General features: G+C 44.5%; 1 protein-coding gene across 11 annotated transcripts in view; it reads left to right on the top strand.

Annotated features, from left to right (window-relative positions):
- Positions 1–18975, top strand: part of KYNU (kynureninase) — a 461407-nt gene that overhangs the window by 187552 nt on the left and 254880 nt on the right. The window lies entirely within an intron of this gene.

Here is an 18975-nt window from a genome sequence, read left to right as displayed (position 1 = left end):
TCAACAAATGACACTAATGGTCAACAAATCTATATATATAAAATCGGATGTATGTATGTATGTGCCGCGATCACGCAAAAACGGCTTGACCGATTTGAACGAAACTTGGTATGCAGATCCCTCACTACCTGGGATGATATGTTCTGGGGGTATCGCGGCCAACCTGCACACCTGGGCGGAGCTACAAACAGAAAATCAGATTTCACCCATTCATGTCAATGGAAAAAATGTAAAAACTGCCTCCACAAAACCGGCTTGCCCGATTTGAACGAAACTTGGTATGCGGATCCCTCACTACCTGGGGTGATATGTTCTGGGGGTCTCACGGCCCACCTGCACATGTGGGCGGAGCTACAAACATAAAATCAGATTTCACCCATTCATGTCAATGGAAAAAATGTAAAACAGCTGCCAACGCAAAAACGGCTTGCCCGATTTGAACGAAACTTGGTATGCACATCCCTCACTACCTGGGGTGATATGTTCTGGGGGTATCGCGGCCAACCTGCACACCTGGGTGGAGCTACAAACAGAAAATCAGATTTCACCCATTCATGTCAATGGAAAAAATGTAAAAACTGCCTCCACAAAACCGGCTTGCCCGATTTGAACGAAACTTGGTATGCGGATCCCTCACTACCTGGGGTGATATGTTCTGGGGGTCTCACGGCCCACCTGCACATGTGGGCGGAGCTACAAACATTAAATCAGATTTCACCCATTCATGTCAATGGAAAAAATGTAAAACAGCTGCCAACGCAAAAACGGCTTGCCCGATTTGAACGAAACTTGGTATGCAGATCCCTCACTACCTGGGGTGATATGTTCTGGGGGTATCGCGGCCAACCTGCACACCTGGGCGGAGCTACAAACAGAAAATCAGATTTCACCCATTCATGTCAATGGAAAAAATGTAAAACAGCTGCCAACGCAAAAACGGCTTGCCCGATTTGAACGAAACTTGGTATGCGGATCCCTCACTACCCGGGATGATATGTTCTGGGGGTCTCGCGGCCCAACTGCACACGTGGGCGGAGCAACAAACAGAACTTCAGATTTCACCCATTCAAGTCAATGGGAAAAATGTAAAAAACTGCCATTCTCACAGTAATTCCAACTAACTGGGGTGATATGTTCTGGGGGTCTCGCGGCCCACCTGCACACGTGGGCGGAGCTACAAACAGAACATCAGATTTCACCCATTCATGTCAATGGAAAAAATGTAAAAAGCTGCCATTCTCACTGTGACCAATTTGGACGAAACTTGGTATGCAGATCCCTCACTACCTGGGTTATGTTCTGGGGGTCTCGCGGCCCACCTGCACACGTGGGCGGAGCTACAAACAGAAAATCACATTTCACCCATTCATGTCAATGGAAAAAATGTTAAAAGATGCCATTCTCACAGTAATTCAAAAACGGCTTGACCGATTTGAACGAAACTTGGTATGCAGATCCCTCACTACCTGGGGTGATATGTTCTGGGGGTCTTGCGGCCCACCTGCACACGTTGGCCGAGCTACAAGCAGAAAATCGGATTTCACCCATTCATGTCAATGGAAAAAATGTAAAAAGATGCCATTCTCGCAGTAATTCAAAAACGGCTTGACCGATTTGAACGAAACTTGGTATGCAGATCCCTCACTACCTGGGATGATATGTTCTTGGGGTCTCGCCGCCCACCTGCACACATGGGCGGAGCTACAAACAGAAAATCAGATTTCACCCATTCAAGTCAATGGAAAAATGTAAAAAGCTGTGGGACCGATTTGAACGAAAATTGGTATGCAGATCCCTCACTACCGGGGGTGATATGTTCTGGGGTCTCGCGGCCCACCTGCACACGTGGGCGGAGCTACAAACAGAAAATCAGTTTTCACCCATTCAAGTCAATGGAAAAAATGTAAAAAGCTGTGGGACCGATTTGAACGAAACTTGGTATGCAGATCCCTCACTACCTGGGGTGATATGTTCTGGGGGTCTCGCGGCCCACCTGCACACGTGGGCGGAGCTACAAACAGAAAATCACATTTCACCCATTCATGTCAATGGAAAAAATGTAAAAAGATGCCATTCTCACATTAATTCAAAAACGGCTTGACCGATTTGAACGAAACTTGGTATGCAGATCCCTCACTACCTGGGGTGATATGTTCTGGGGGTCTTCCGGCCCACCTGCACACGTTGGCCGAGCTACAAGCAGAAAATCGGATTTCACCCATTCATGTCAATGGAAAAAATGTAATAAGCTGTGGGACCGATTTGAACGAAACTTGGTATGCAGATCCCTCACTACCTGGGGTGATATGTTCTTGGGGTCTCGCGGCCCACCTGCACACGTGGGCGGAGCTACAAACAGAAAATCAGATTTCACCCATTCAAGTCAATGGAAAAAATGTAAAAAGCTGTGGGACCGATTTGAACGAAAATTGGTATGCAAATCCCTCACTACCTGGGGTGATATGTTCTTGTGGTCTCGCGGCCCACCTGCACACGTGGGCGGAGCTACAAACAGAAAATCAGATTTCACCCATTCAAGTCAATGGAAAAAATGTAAAAAGCTGTGGGACCGATTTGAACGAAACTTGGTATGCAGATCCCTCACTACCTGGGGTGATATGTTCTGGGGGTTTCGCGGCCCACCTGCACACGTGGGAAGCGTGGGTTCACCCAATAATGTATATGTTCTTGCTCCTGGAGGTGAAACTAAAAATGTTGTTTATAATCAAGTTTTGTGTTAGTTGTATTGTATTCATTTTGTCAAATATTTCACATTATAATTTGAATATTGTACTTTTTATAAAGTAAAAAAATATTTTCATTCACCACTATAAAGTATCTTTATTTGAATCCATTTACAGTGTTATTGCTATAATTAAATACCCGTGCAACGCCGGGCCATCAGCTAGTAGCTAATATACAAGGAAATGAAATACCAGCAGACATGATCTGGAGTTCCTTTCAAGATTTAGAATGGAATAATTATATCAAACTATATAATACTCTAAATCATACTGCAGTCTGGACTCATGTCTCCCAGAAATTATGAAAGTGGCTCCTTTAGAATTTAAACTTTCCTTGCTGAATTACTTAGCCCATAACCTAAAAAATAGACAGTTCCTCACAAGCAATGGTCACATAATAACCCCTATTCCAAAAAATAGGAAAGAATCATCAGCACTGGTAACCAACTATAGACCAGTAGCATCCATTCCATTTATCGTAAAAATCATGGAAGGATTGGTACATGCCCAACTGATGGAATACCTTGATCAGTTCTCTCTCTTATATGAAATTCAATCTGGCTTTAGACCTTTCTTCAGTACTGAGACGGTAATTGCGGCTATCTTAGATAATCTGCGCCTCTTGTTCAGTAAGGGCCTTAATGCCCTGATCATGCAATTTGATATGAGCTCTGCCTTTGACCTAGTTGACCATGGGAAATGCTACAATGTCTAGATGCAATTGGTATTAGGGAAGAGGTGTTGGACTGGTTTCGAGGTTTCCTTATCTCCCGTGCCTATCAAGTACGTTTCAACCACGATCTCTCCGATACCTGGAGCAACCCATCTGGCATATCGCAAGGATCACCACTATCCCCATTGCTTTTCAGTGTCTACATGTCCTCACTAGGTGCGCAACTGACCCAGCTGAGGATAAAATTATTCAGTTACACAGATGACTTTACGATCATCATTCCATTTAATAACTCTCTCTCTGAAACTACTCCCAAGGCATTAGAAGCACTAAATTTGATGGAGCAATGGATGACTGAATTCAAACTGAAACTTAATTCAGAAAAAACAAAATTTTTTGTAGCTTCGCCACACACGATTGACACCAAAACACCGCTATGTATCAATAACCTTAGTTACCCTATTCAGTCTACTATGAAGGTATTGGGTGTAACACTGGACCATTGCTTAACCATGAAGGACCAGGTAGACTCCTTAATCAGAAAGGGTTTTTTCACTCTCTGGAAACTTCAATCCATTAGAGCATACTTTGAAATGCCAGCATTTAGAATTCTGGTACAATCCCTCGTACTGAGTCAACTTGATTACTGCAACATCGCCTATTTAGCAATTTCCCAAAAGAATATGCGACGATTACAACTGATGCAAAATGTGGCAGTCAAACTGATTTTCGGGCTGAAGAAGTTTGATCATGTGACACCTTACTACCGACATCTACATTGGCTACCGATGGAGGCACACATAAAATTTAAGTTCGCCTGTTTCTGCTTTAAAGTACTATATGGTCTAGCCCCTAAATACATAACTGACCTTTTCTCCTTCTCAGCCAACAGACATAAGAGAAGTTCATATTCAAACTTGGTTTCCCCTCCAGTTAAAGGATGTAAACTCAAAAGACACCATCAATACCTTTTCTCACATCAGGCAGCATTATGAGGTAAGGACCTAGAACAATTGCTTACGCCTACTACTTATGGAGAATTCAGGAAACGCCTAAAAACATATCTGTTCCTGAAATATCTAGGCAGCTAACCTGCAGAACTCATTCCCCTCAATAACTGATCCCTTGAGCTGTTATCACTAGCTTCCACCCTGTTAAGTTCAATCTATTTGTACCTTATTTTAATCTTTGTAAAGCGCAGTTCAATCTATTTGTATCTTCTTTTAATCTTTGTAAACCGTATAGAATTTCATAGTCCTGCGGTATATAAACTGTTATTATTATTGTTTGTTTCATCAACATTCTGTTGTTTTGGTTCAGGGAATTACACTGGCTTATTTAGATTATGCAAATTATCTTCATATCAGTTTAAGTAAGTGTAATCTGAAAATGCTGCAACTTATTCAAAATACAGTGGCCAAATTGATATTTGGTAAGAGAAAATATGAGCACGTTACTCCTTTGTTGAAAGCCTTGCACTGGCTTCCAGTTTATTGGAGAATCCAATTCAAATGTGCCAGCATAATATTCAAAATTCTCAGCAACCTCTGTATTTCAGGGGAATTCATAAATACAAACTAGCCTTCCCTTCTATTAAGGGAATTAAAGCTTTAGGCAAGATCAGTCGATCTTTTGCTTTTTCTTTTGCAAAAATTTGGAATAATCTTCTTTCTGAAGTTAGACTTCTTCCTTCTTTACCAACTTTTCGGAAAACTTTTAAAACTCATCTATTTCAGAAATTTCTAACTGATTCTTCAACATAAATATGGATTATAAATAACTATCAGTACTTTAATATTTAGCTTTCCTTGTTCCATTAGTTAATCTTTGTAAACCAAATCGAGCCCCATTGTCAGGAGGAATCGGTATATAAGATCAAGGATTGGATTGGAATATCACAGTATGCAAAGCTACTTCATGTACTGTATATTCATTGTGGATCTCCTAAAAACTCAATGGGATTTGGTATGTCCCAAGAAATGGGTTGAGAAGCCCTACTTTAGAAGCCTGATGGTATGGAAGAAAGATGGAGAGTTAAAGACATGATGTAGAGTTGAATGACTTGGGGGCTCATTTTCAAAAGAGGCAAACATCCATAAAATGTAATAAAGTGGCATTTGGACATTTTTATTGTTAAAGCCGATATTTCTTTTTTTTTTATTTATTTATTTATAATTTTCAAATTGACAAATCAAGATACATCTTGTACAGAAAGTGATTACAACAAAAAGAACAAATAGGAACATAATGAATTATATAGAAATCAAATATTTGTATAATCTCTCAAGTCCACCATTTTAATCCATGATGTGAATTAAACGGAATTTTAACAAAGAACCATATTATAAAAGATAAGTGGTACGTGGTTAACTGAAATTCCAGGCGCCTTATATCTCAAGCCCTCATTCTTTCCCCTTTTCCAGGCGAGACATGGAGAGAAGGGCTGTTAACTGATTTGGTTCAAAGAAAACATATAACTCTCAAAAATATGTTTTCTTTAAAGCCGATATTTCAAATACTTCTCTATGCAGTTTGTTTCTCTGCAGTGCATCTAAATCTCAAAGGAGCATGTTTTAGGTAGGACTAGGACAGGCTTATGATTTGGATATTTTTCTTCAAAAATTGAGTCGATATAGAAAACATCCAGGGCAAAAATTTGGGCTCCTTTTATTAAGGTGCGCTAGCATTTTTAGCACACGCATGAAATTACCACGCGCTATGCTTCTAGAACTAATGCCAGCTCAATGCTGGTGTTAAGGTCTAGCGCACGCAGCAATATAGCACACGCTAAAGCCCTAACGCACCTTAGTAAAAGGAGCCCTTGATGTTTTAGGCTAGACCTGTTTCAATAACAAATAAGTGCTAAAAAGGTACCCATACTGACCAGATGATACCCCCTTACTCCCCCAGTTGTCGATGACCCCCTCCTACCACCCAAAGATGTGAAAGAAACAGTACATGCCAGCCTATACCATCCTCTATGACAGCTTCAGATATTATGGATAACCCTATTAGAGCAGCAAGCAGGTTCCTGGAGTAGTCTAGTGGTTGGTGCAGTGGGCTACAGAGATAGAGACCCAGGCCCATATCCCAGTCTAGCTAGTACGCTTGTTGTAAAATGTGTGAGCCCTCCCAAATCTACTGTACCTACATAAAGATGATGCCTGCAGGCATAAGAGCTATTGTTCTGGTGTTCAGATAGATAAAGTAAGTTTTAGGTGGATTTTGGAGGGTTTACCACACAATAAGGGGGTTATGGTGAACTGTGTACCTGGGACCTTTTATGTGAAGTTCATTGCAGTGCCTCCTAGGGTACCCCACTGCTCTGCTGGGATGTCTGTGTGGCTAGTCTATATCCTATGAGGCTCATAATAATAAAAAAAGAATCTAAAATGTGGCCTAAATAGGTACTTGGACAATCAAAAAGCCTGATCGTCCAATTACCCATAACCAAAACTGGTTTTAGACATATCTAAAACCAGCTTAGGCCTTTCCCCTGCCTCTAAACGCATAGAGCAAAAAGAGGCGTTTTTAGAGGAGGGGAAAGGGTGGGAGGTGGGTCAACCTAGACATAGGAGTACAGCAGGTATAACCAAAAGTTTAGGCAGGTTGCCTAGTCGGCACTTATACATTTTGACTTAGACCAAGTCAAACACGTATAAGTGCCAAAAAAGTGGCCGCTGAGCTGATCGCTGCAGCTCAGCATCCCCAGCAACCTGCTTACTGCCTACTGCAAATATCGCTGCAGGAGAAATGGCTCGTCTCTCCTGCCACAATGGTGATCGTCTTCCCCCCCCCCGAACCGTGGCACTTCGGGTTGAGCATTGCGGCAGGGCATCTCCAGCGGCACTTCGGGGTGAGGATCGCCATCAGGAGAGATGCCCTGCCACGATGCTCTCCCCGAAGTGCCGCCGTACGGGGGGGGGGGGGGGGTGATCACCATTGCTGCAGGAGAGATGAGCTATCTCTCCTGCAGCAATCCACCCCTCCCCCCACAACCTGATCCAGGCAGGAGGGAGCAAAAGCCCTTCAGCCCGGCGACACCCCCTACCCCCCGACAACATTGGGCAGGAGGGAGCTCAACCCCTCCTGCCCAGCAACACCTCCCCGACAAGATCGAGCAGGAGGGAGCTCAACCCCTCCTACCCGGTGACACCATCCCCCCAACAAGATCGGGTAGGAGAAAGCCCAATCCCTCCTGCCCAGGTGACCCCCTACCCTGACGCATCCCCCCATGACCACTCCCCCTGAACCCCCGATTGGCCTGCTGAACACCTCCCCCAACCGCTGACCCAAGAGACCACCCTGCTGACCCCGTGACACCCCCCCACCCCAACACCCCCGTACCTGTGGAAAAGTTGGCCGGACAGACCGGTCCCAAGCCCATCCATCCGGCAGGCCCGCCATCCTCAGAATCGTGGGCTTAAGGGCCTGATTGGCCCAGGAACCTCAAGCCCTGCCCAGGCACCTCAAACCCTGCCGAAGATCAAAATCAGGAGGGATGCTCAGTCCCTCCTGCTGGAACCACCCCCCACCTTCCCAAAGATAACCGGCAGGAGAGATGCCCACTCCCTCCTGCCGGACCCCCTCTGAAATCTTGCTCACACCCCAACACCCCCCCCCCAAGCCTACGCCGATCCTCCCATACCTTTTTCTTGTAGGTCAGCCAGAGGGATGCTTACTCCTTCCAACTGGCAGGCCCGTCTCCACAGAACCTTAGGCCTCCCTCCCAGTGTATTCCTAAGGGACCTGGCCAATTGGAGTATTAGGCCACTCCCAGTGCATCCCAGAATGCACTAGGAGGAAGATCTAAGATTCCAGTTGGCCCAGGCGCCTAAGGATCCTCATATGGGAGGGGCCTTAGATGCCTGGACCAATCATGGCCTTAGGCCCCTCCCTGGTACATCCCAGGATGCACTGGGGAGGGGAAGGCCTGCCATTCTGTGGAGACGTGCCTGCCAGCAGAAGGGACTGGGCATCCCTCCCGCTCGTTTTTTTTACTTTATCTTTATTGAATTTTCAAAATATACACAAGATAACCTTGTTCAAGAAAATCAGCTGTAAGAATACAAAATTAAATCAGTTCTCAAAGAAAACAAATAAAACCTTCTTAGACCACAATCAATCCTTAGAGAGTTGCTGGAAAATGTGAAGAGAAACAATATTTCTAGTAATAACTTGATATATAAAGAATAGGCTTAGCAGTAAGGTTGCCTGTACAACTTAATTAACACTAGCAGTAGACAACTTCTTCATATCAAGATATGTGCGCAAGTGTTCAGGTAAAAGAAATACATATTTTACTGCAAGGTACTTAACTAAACATTTACATGGGTAGGCTAATAAAAAAGTTGCCCCCAGCGTCACTGTCTCAGTTCTCATTGCCAAGAAAAGTTTACGTCTCTCTTGTGTTTGTCTTGTGACGTCTGGGTATATCCAGACCCTTTTCCCCAAAAATGGTACTTGGGAATTTCAAAAATATAATCTCAGAAGTGAATTAGTGTCTTGCTCAAACACAAAAGAAACCAATAAAGTGTCTCACTCTGTATGAGATGATTCAAGCATATCTGTAAGATTTAATTGCTCCACAGCTGGTCCATCGGGAGTGGCTCCTGACTTTTTGGTAGGGATATAATATATGCGATTAACCGGAGGAATTAAGTCAGATGAGTACTTCAATACTTCAACAAGATATTTTCTTAACATTTCTATAGGTGACACTCCAATAGAACGAGGAAAGTTGAGAATCTGTACATTTAATCTTCTATTATAATTTTCCAATTGTTCTATTTTCCTATTCAAATTAAGTTTATCTTTTACCAATTCTGAAGATAGAGTCTGTAAATCAGTAACTAGCCTTAACATGGGATACTTCCATATTGAATTGGTCTATAGTACCTTGTAGTTTCTCTCCCAAGGTATTAACTGTACTCACAAGGGCAGCAATTTCTTTAGAAGAGCTGGAAACTGTTGTGTTGATCTTCATGAGAGACTCCCATATGCTCTCCAGTGACACCTCCTCAGGTTTTCTTAACTGGGGAGAAATCTCCGTAGTTTCTCCTGCCTCCAGCTGTTTCCACGTGGCTGTAGCCTCTGCTGCTGGGGTCTCCATCGAGATTACCATATCGAGAGTCGCATCCGGGTCAGCCGCGTTAGGCGCTGGGATCGGCGGTGGAACTGACATTGGCGGGGAGAGAGAAACTTCTAGTCCAAAGCCCCAACTTCTCTTCCAGCTGGGGAAACCGCCAAACTCTGCTCCGATGAAAGGGGAACCTGCCCCGACGAACTCCAGCATGGAGCGCTGTGAGGGAGTAGAAGTTTGCGCTGCAGGGAGATCGGCTCGGACTACTCCCTTCCTCTTTGAATGTGGCATACTCGCCATGAGTAAGGAAAAAATCGATGAAGATTCGCTCCTGCAGATCGAAGTCAGAGACGCCGAGGGTAAGCTGCCGCCATCTTGGTACCTGCTCACCTCCCCCATCCCTCCTGCTCTTGATATTTGGGGGTGGAGGTGGGGGTTCTGTCAGTAGGGGCTGGGCATCCCTCCTTCCATTGATTGTTGAGGTGGGGTGGGGGGTTTTCTGCAGGAGGGACTGGGCATGCCTCCAGCTGGTGATCTTTGGGGGATGATGGTAGGATGAATTAGCCACTCCTCCTGCCATGGGCATTCGGGGTGGGGGGGGAAGCAATTCTCGAACCCGCACCTGTGACATGGATGCTCATTAGAGAATCAGAGTGGATAGGCGGGGTTAAGCATCTGCTGAGATTGGGCGTCCTATACAGAATCCGACCCTTAGGACCAGATTATATAAATGGCACACAAACGGGTGCCCTTTATACAGCAGAATCACGCTTAGTGCTATTTCCCTTGAAACTTTGGGTGCCAGATTTATGCCTGCTGAAGCCTGGCATAAATGTTGGCACCTAAGTTGGGCACAGAGACCCACTGTTATGTAACAATGCACACAGATTTTTGGAATGCCCCTGATGTGCTCATGCCCATGCCCCTTTTGAGTTGTGTGTCTTTAAAAAGAATTTGGGATACCATCAAGAATGACACGGGATGAACATCAAGCAATTGAAAGAAGCTGTGGAAAACAGGGAAGCATGGTGAGGACTGACCTACAGAGCATTCAGTGGTCGGACACGACTGAATGGATAGTAGTGGTAGTAGTAGCATTTAGAATAGCGTGCAGCTGGATAAGTGCACAAATCCTTATTGTTGTCAATTAACATCACTAATTGGTTATTAGTGTCCAATTGTTGCTAATTAAGTTATGCACGCACCTTAAGATCACGTACAAATGTAGGTGTCCAAGTCAGGGTGCCATGTACAGGGCAGGATTAATTGGTCAAGGGCACCTAGGCACACAAGTACACTCGGCCCACTGCCCCGCCCCACCCCACCATGCGCCTAGGCGGAAACAGGAAGCTGCGTCAGAGGGAAGCTTTGGGCAAGCAGCACCGCTTGCAAAATTACAGTTTCCGTTGCCTTTCTTATCCGTGTTGCTTGCTTGTCCTACTTTACATTGATGGGGTGGGGGCACGTTGCCATCAACGTAAAATAAGACAAGCAAGCAACGTGGAAAAAAAACAACGTTGATGCCCGCCTTCATCGGGCCCTCCTGACCATTTCAGGCTCTAGGCACGTGCCTACTTGGCCTATTGGTTAATCCTGCCCTGGCCATGTATGAAATCTGGAGGTTGCCTCCCTTCCCTCAATATTAACCCCAGAGCAGTCAGTGCACTTGCATGTGCTCAATCTGATCTGATATTCAATGCTGGACCTACAGGTATTAAGTAGTTGGGTCATAAGCAGCACCCAGAAGTCATCAGTATCCCAGATAACTGGCTGAATGAAATTAAGACAGTCTTTTTTGCTGTTCCAGTTAACGGACTAAACATTGTCACTAAATGCTACGAAATATGTGAGATTCATAGTCTAAAGCGCACGGACAACTGAGCGCAGGACTTCATCGTGCCGAAGAAAAATCATATTTTAAAGGGCTCCGACGGGGGTTGTTGGTGGGGAACCCCCCCCCCCACTTTACTTAATAGAGATAGCGCTGGCGTTGTGGGGGGGTTGGGGGGTTGTAACACCCCTCACTATACTGGAAACTTAACTTTTTCCCTGTTTTTTAGGGAAAAAGTTACATTTTCAGTATAATGTGGGGGGTTACACCCCCCACATCCCTCCCAACATGGCAGCGTGAGGCAGCGCGATCCCTATTAAGTAGAGTGGGGGGGTTCCCCACACACACCCCTGTCAGAGCCCTTTAAAATACGGGTTTTCTTAGGCGCGATTAAGCCCTGCGCTCAGTTGTCTGCACGCCTTTGTCCTCGCGCGCTTTTGACCCGTCACCATATATGCTATGGGGCCAGCCAGTGGGATTTAATTGGGTAGGAACCTTTGTACTTGGTTAAATTCTTTTGAATATCACTACGCTAGTGAATTGACTCAGAATGGACATTGGAAACATAACAACGGTCTATGGTGTGAGCAGACACTGGAAGGTGTGTATTGGATGGATCCTCAGTATGGCAAACATTTTCAATAATGTGATTTATTTGAATAGATGTCCTCGTGATTTGATATGTAGGCTAAACTTCAATTTAATGAGCATAAATCACACATAGCTACTCGGACGTTGTCAGTTCCCTTAGGTCAGCATTGGATAGGTGGATATCATGATGTTATTGATATCAAATGGAGGATCATACATCAGGTCACAATTGCTCCTGCTGCCCCTCCTGGGTGATGTTGCTAGATGGTGTGGGTTCTTTCCGACAGTCCAGTCCATGCAAACCTCTGTTAGCTTCAACAGCCCTGACTAGGCTCTCTCTCAAACGTGCCATGCAGGGAGCGGGTATTATTCATTCCTACCTCACTCAACAGGGAGCTTGGCTTTTAACTGCTAAGCACTAGTTATCTCAGATGACATTGTTAGAGGGGGTGGATCTCAATCACAGACAGCACAGATGATACACACTCCTCCCCTATTGGCTTTGACAGCTTCAGCTAGGCTTTCTTCAGACAGAGCATGCAGGCATTATACATTATTTTCTCTTTTAAAAGTACTTTTCCTAGACCTAATTTATAGGAAAGACTTTCCAAATTATATTTTTGGAAACCTTTTCTATTTAGCCACTTGCAATGGGGAAGGTATGATCTAGGGGTGATTTAAATTAGATAGTCAGTGGTCTTCATGATAAAGAATATGGGAATAGACTTAAATATTTAAACATGTATAGTTTAGAAGAAAGGCAGAAGAGGGATGGGATGACTTTCCTATGAGGAAAGGCTAAAGTGTCTAGGGCTCTTCAGCCTGAAGAAGAGATGGTAGAAATCTGGAACGCTCTTCCGGAGGCTGTTATAGGGGAAACCACCCTTCAGGGATTCAAGAAAAGGTTGGATAAGTTCCTACTGGAACAGAATATACGCAGGTAAGGCTAGACTCAAATCGGGCACTGGTCTTTGACCTAAGGGCCGCCATGTGAGCGTACTGGGCATGATGGACCACTGGTCTGACCCAGCAGTGGCAAATCTTATGTTCATATAAAATACTGAGTGGAGTGGAACGAGTAGATGTGAATCACTTGTTTACTCTTTCCAAAAATACTAGAACTAGGGGGCATGTGATGAAGCTGGGGAAAAAAATGTATTTCTTTACTCAATGTATAATTAAACTGTGGAACTCATTGCCAGAAAATGTGGTGAAAGCAGCTAGCTTTTGCAGTGTTTAAAAATGGTTTGTATAATTTCCTAAAAGTGAAGTCCATAAGGTGTTATTCCTAGGATAAACAGCATAAAATCTGTTTTCCTCCTTAGGATATTGCCAAGTACTTGTGGCCTTGATTGACCACCACTGGAAACAGGATGCTGGACTTGATGGACCTGCGGTCTGTCCCAGTATGACAACTTATGTAGGGGGAGAAACAATCAAGACATTGAAATATCTCCTTGGTATAAATGCACAAGAGGCAGGCCTCTTTCAATTCTAAGGAATTCTGGAATTCAGGCTATTAGAATGAAGGTGAAAAGAGACAAACTCCAAAATAGTCTAATAAAATATTTCTTTATTGAAAGGGAGATGAATGCTTAGAACATCATTTCTGTAGTGGAGACAAGAGCCATATCGGAATTCAAGAAGCATGGGACAAGTCCAGAGGGAGAGAAAAATGATTGTAGAGCTTAGTAATTAGTATGGATGGACAGATTGGATGGAGTGTATAGTCTTTTTCTAGGTTCCTAAGAAGTGCTGGTCATGAGTTTTCAACATGCTTAGGATAATGACTCAACTGAGGAGAGCTGTCAGCGTGATAAAGTCCTTCATGGAGCATGGCTGGCAGCTCTCCACACTCTTACAAAAAAACAAGGTCAGTCTCCGTAACAGTCAGCAGGATTTTATTAGCTATAATCTGGTCAGATGTATTAGGCAACTTTAAATAATTGACATACTATTTTCTTTACAAGGAAACATGGCAAGTGATCCCATATTTTTTTCTGATATATAGAGTGACAATACAACAAAAGGAAAACAAAATGCAATATATTTCCTTTGCAAACAAAGCCATGGGAATACAGCCTGCTAACTGCTGCATCATGCATTCTCTGAGTTATTTCCCCAGAGCTAAATATAAGCAAGTTTAAGAATGTTACAGAAGTCTCCGTTTCTCCTTTAGTCTGATAGTGTATCTTGACCGCTCCTGTCATGGGCACCTGCATAGAGGGTTGGAGGGAGGCAAATTTAACAGAGATGAGGCCATCACAGCTGCTATGGTAATTTTGTTAAATACAGTATTTGTTCTGCTCCCATTGCATTGGGCAGCTTGTGCTGCCTGCATGTGACAGAGTACGTCTGCATATTTACTGAGCTATATTCCACCTTTTCACAAAGGTAGGAAGAATTGCAAACAGCAGCCAGCTTGAATAAAAGGTGAAATGGAAGAGGCTATTAAAGCCCAGTGGTGTAGCGAGGGTGAGAGATGTCCGAGGAAGTGGCACACCTCCCCCCGCCCTCTTCTCCACCCCTACCGCCACATGCTCCTCCCACTGCACACCGCTTCCGGCCCCCGCACCTCTAAAACATTCCTGGCGTGACACCCCCAAGCTGCTGTCACACTAGCCTCAGCTCTTCCTCTGACATCACTAACTAGGTGCGGGTCCAGGAAGTGACATAAGAGGAAGAGGCAATGCTGGCGTGAGGAAAGACTAAAAAGGTTAGGGCTCTTCAGCTTGGAAAAGAGAGCTCTGTAGCCATTAGGTTCCTTCTGCATTTGATATGCTTGAAGTCTACAAAATCATGAGTGGAGTAGAATGAGTACAAGTGGATCGATTTTTCACTCCGTCAAAAATGACAAAGACTAGGGGGCACTCGAAGTTACAGGGAAATACTTTTAAAACCAATAGGAATAATTTTTTTTTTCACTCAGAGAATTGCCAGAGGTTGTGGTAAGAGCAGATAGCGTAGCTGGTTTTAAGAAAGGTTTGGACAAGTTCTTGGAGGGAAAGTCCATAGTCTGTTATTGAGAAAGACATGGGGGAAGCCACTGTTTGCCCAGGATTGGTAGCAGGGAATATTGCTACTCCTTGGGTTTTGGCCAGGTATTAGGGACCTGGATTGGCCACCGTGAGAACGGCTACTGGGCTTAATGGACCATTGCTCTGACCCAGTAAGGCTATTCTTATGTTCTTATGACAGCAGCTTGGGGGTTGCTGCACGTGCCGGGAACGTTACATGCGTGGTATACATGCGTGGCAGTGGGGGGCGGAGAAGGAGCGGTGGGGGGGGCAAAGAGGAAAAAGGGTGCCTGCACCCTCATCAAGACAGTGCCTAGGGCGGACCAACCCTCCCACCTCCCTCCCCCCTTACTACGCCACTATTAGAGCCAAAAGAACATCTTTCAAAAATGGAAAAAGGCTCCAAATGAAGAAAATAAGAAGCAACATAAGCATTGGCAAAGCATTGGTAGAAAAGGCTAAAAGAGAATATGAAGAGAAATGTGCCCCAGTGACAAAAACTCATAGTAATGACTTTTGGGGTTTTTGACCCCACCTACCAAGCATATTGTGGTTTACATTGTGTAATAGGGGGTTTGAGAGGGAATAAAAAGTAAGAAGAGTGGGATAGCTGCAAGAAATGAAAGTGGGGGTGGGGAGAGAAACACGTTAGGAAAGGGTTGGGACAAATTCCTGGAGGATAAGTCAATAGTCTATTGAGACAGACAGGGAGGAAACCACTACTTGCCCTGGGATAGGTAGCATGGCAGGTTGCTACAAACTGAATTTCTGCCAGATACTTGTGATCTGGATTGGCCACTATTGAAAACAGGGTACTGGTCTAGATGGACCATCGGTCTGGCCCAGCATGTGAACCAAGTATAGGGCAATAAAGCCATTGTGACATCAATGATGAGGTTGGCTTTTAGACATTGGTAGTATGAGGCATTATGACATCACAATCTCAGCTCTGGAATGTTGCTAATATTTGGGTTTCTGTCAGGTACTTGTGACCTGAATTGGCCACTGTGGCTAGATGAACCATTGGTCTGACCCATTTTGTCTATTCTTATGTTCTAATGTATATGAATCAGGTCCTTGTATTTCTGCAGTCCTCTATGACTAGTTTCAATGCCTTTTGGAGCTTTGTTGCCGCTGTCTGCCTTAGAGTATGTTGGGAGTTGCAGAATGCCTCCTCCCTCTGATTGTTCTCTGGAGGAAAATTGAGAAAGACAGTAGCTGCACCTAGATAATACATCCAATGTATCGTGAGCTTGAAATCTCCATGCTCATGCAGTAAACTGCTGCTTGTTTTTTTTTCTTCTCAGGGTAGCAATTCATTGTGATTTTTTTTTTTTTTTAACCTGTGCAGCTGCAGCACAGCTGTGTGGTTGCTTTGGTACTGTTAGTGCTGTTTTTCAGTAGTTCACGCACTAGTCACTGACAATTTGTCTTCTCTGGGAGAGGAGCTAATCATAGAAACACACTCACTCTGCATGTTATCAATCTTAGCACAATCATGATTGTTTTGTTTTATCTTTTCATCAAATGTGTTATACAAAGAAAGGATTAAGGAGTAAATTCTTGGTAACAAGCAATCCCAGATCTAGGGCCCAAATTCACTAAAGATAGTGACTCAATCACTGTTGGCCAGTTCTCTGGCTGATTTTCAAACAGCGATTGATTCACTATGAAGTGAATCAGGGCAAGGAAACTCACCAACTCAATTGCTCAGTGACACTCCCCCCCCCCCCCCGCACTGGGAGGGGCCTGAGGCATCTGAGCCAATCAGGGACATCCTTAGGAAGGAGCCTAAGAAAGTCCCTGTATGGCCCAAGGGAGGAGCATGAGGCGTCTGAGCCAATCAGGGCCTTAGGCCCCTCCCCATGCATCACATGATACACCAGGGCGGGGCCTAATACTCAGTGGTTTATCAGGCCAGGGGGAGGAGCAGGAGATGTTTGCGGTTCCTCCTGCTCCCAATGAGAAAGGTATGAGGGGAGGGGGCATTGTGGTGGCAGGAGGGAGTGGGCATCCCTCCTGCCATTTCAGCATGGGGGGGATGTTGTTCGGCGCCTTAATAAAAGGACCCGCTTAATGCACTAAAACTTGATTAATTGACTACAATTTTTAACTTCCCTCTGTGGTCCAGCATTGATTAAGACAGAGCCTTGAGGAACCCTTCATGAGAGCCTTAGGAGAAGAAAGCAAGTTGAAACATTTGAAATAAGCAGTTTGAAAAATACTACTACAACAACTATTTATCACTTACTAAGTGCTGAAAGGCGTGCACAGCGCTGTACATTTTGACGTTTAATAGATGGTCCCTTCTCAGTACAGCTTACAATCTAATTTGGACATTGACATGACTGAAATCAATTTAAGATGACTGCACTTTAACCTACTTCACTCAAATGATCTAACATCAACAAATGATCTATGATGACAAAATTGGAACACAGGTCAAATTGTAGAAGCAGTAGGGCTCATAATCATAAAACTAAATCATCCAAAAATCCACCTAAGTCAGCACTTGAACATCTTAATTGCTGGGATGTCCAATTGCTGATAATCAAAATCCTTTTCCTGGACACCTAGCAAGATGTTTCTCCAGCTGTGCATCCAAACTTCCATGGGCCATGCTTGTAGGCATGTTATGGGTGGGCTGTAGCGTGCCGCCATCAGGAACAGGCCGAAATCTCCACAGGGCCGACCAACTCTCGCCGCCCGACGTCAATTCTAACGTCGGAAAGGACGTTCCGGGCAGCCAGGCAGCGATTGGCTAGCCAGAACGTCCTCTCGACATCAGAATTGAGGTCGGGCGGCGAGAGAAGCAGGGAGATGAAAGAGCATGGTGCCAGCGGTGAGAAGGGAAGGGAAGCAGTTGGGCACCCCTGCTCTAGACGAGCCGCGAGCCTAGAAGAACAGTGGAGGGTGACCAGCTGTGCGGACCGCCCCCCCCCCCCTTGGTACGCCACTGGAGCAGCAGCGTGTCTGGCTGGCTCATTCCATTCAAAGCCGCGGGTGGCGGCTCCTTGCGAGATCCGCGCCTGCGTCTGAAGCCTCTCTGATGTTGTGATGTCAGAGAGGCTTCCGATGCAGGAGCGAATAGCGCAAGGAGCCGCCAACCCGCGGCTTTGAACGGAACGAACCGGCCAGACCCAATGCTGCTCCAAAAGGAAGGAATTATCCAGTTCAGACTGCGGGCCGCAAAAAAAAACTTGGAGAGCCACATGTGGCCCGCGGGCCGCTTGTTTGAGACCGCTGTAATAGAGCATCACACAGGTGTCTTAAGTAACCTGGTAGATGGGCTAGTGAAACATAGAGAGGAGAACCCAGGCCTATAAAACACTCTAACCACCTTTAAACATACACATCCAGGGTGGGAGGGAGAGGGGAGGGGTTTATACTAGAATTGTTTTGGGGAATTTTTAGATAGTTTCTTGTGGGTATTTATTTTCTTGATTAATAGGTGGAAAGGTGGGGGAAAAATAATTGCTTATTACTATATGTAAGTTTATTGTGCTTTTCTTGTAATATTATATGTACATGAATTATTTGTATGCACAATTGTAGTTGGAAAATTTCATAAAGATGATAAAAAAACAAAAACAAAACTACTCTAACCACTACATTTATGGTGGAAAGTGGTTGAAAATGGACTTCAGTGCATCTTTTCCAATATTGAGATGATAAATATTTATCATAGCCGGTAGTATAGTTTTCATACTGTGTCCGACTCTGAAGCCCTATTGCTTCAGATGAAAACTGTTATTATCCCCAAAATGAATTATCTGTTGGATAATTTCTCAGTTAGCTTTACTAAACATTACAACTGGGCAATGAGGCAACAATTAGAGGGATTTGAAAGATCAATGACCCCATTTTTTTTCAATCTTGTTTGAATGACTGAACATTTTGACTGAAGTGGTACTATCCCTGATTGTATATTTGAATATAAAAGACCAAGGGAAATGGGGGATAAAGCAGATCCATAAGCCTTTAGTAGCCACTCAGGTTTCCATCATGTGGGAATGCAGAAGGCTTTATTGATGTAA

This window comes from Geotrypetes seraphini, chromosome 5 (assembly GCF_902459505.1).
Source record: "Geotrypetes seraphini chromosome 5, aGeoSer1.1, whole genome shotgun sequence".
Lineage (NCBI taxonomy): Eukaryota > Metazoa > Chordata > Amphibia > Gymnophiona > Dermophiidae > Geotrypetes > Geotrypetes seraphini.
This window is presented reverse-complemented; position numbering and strand designations above follow the sequence as displayed.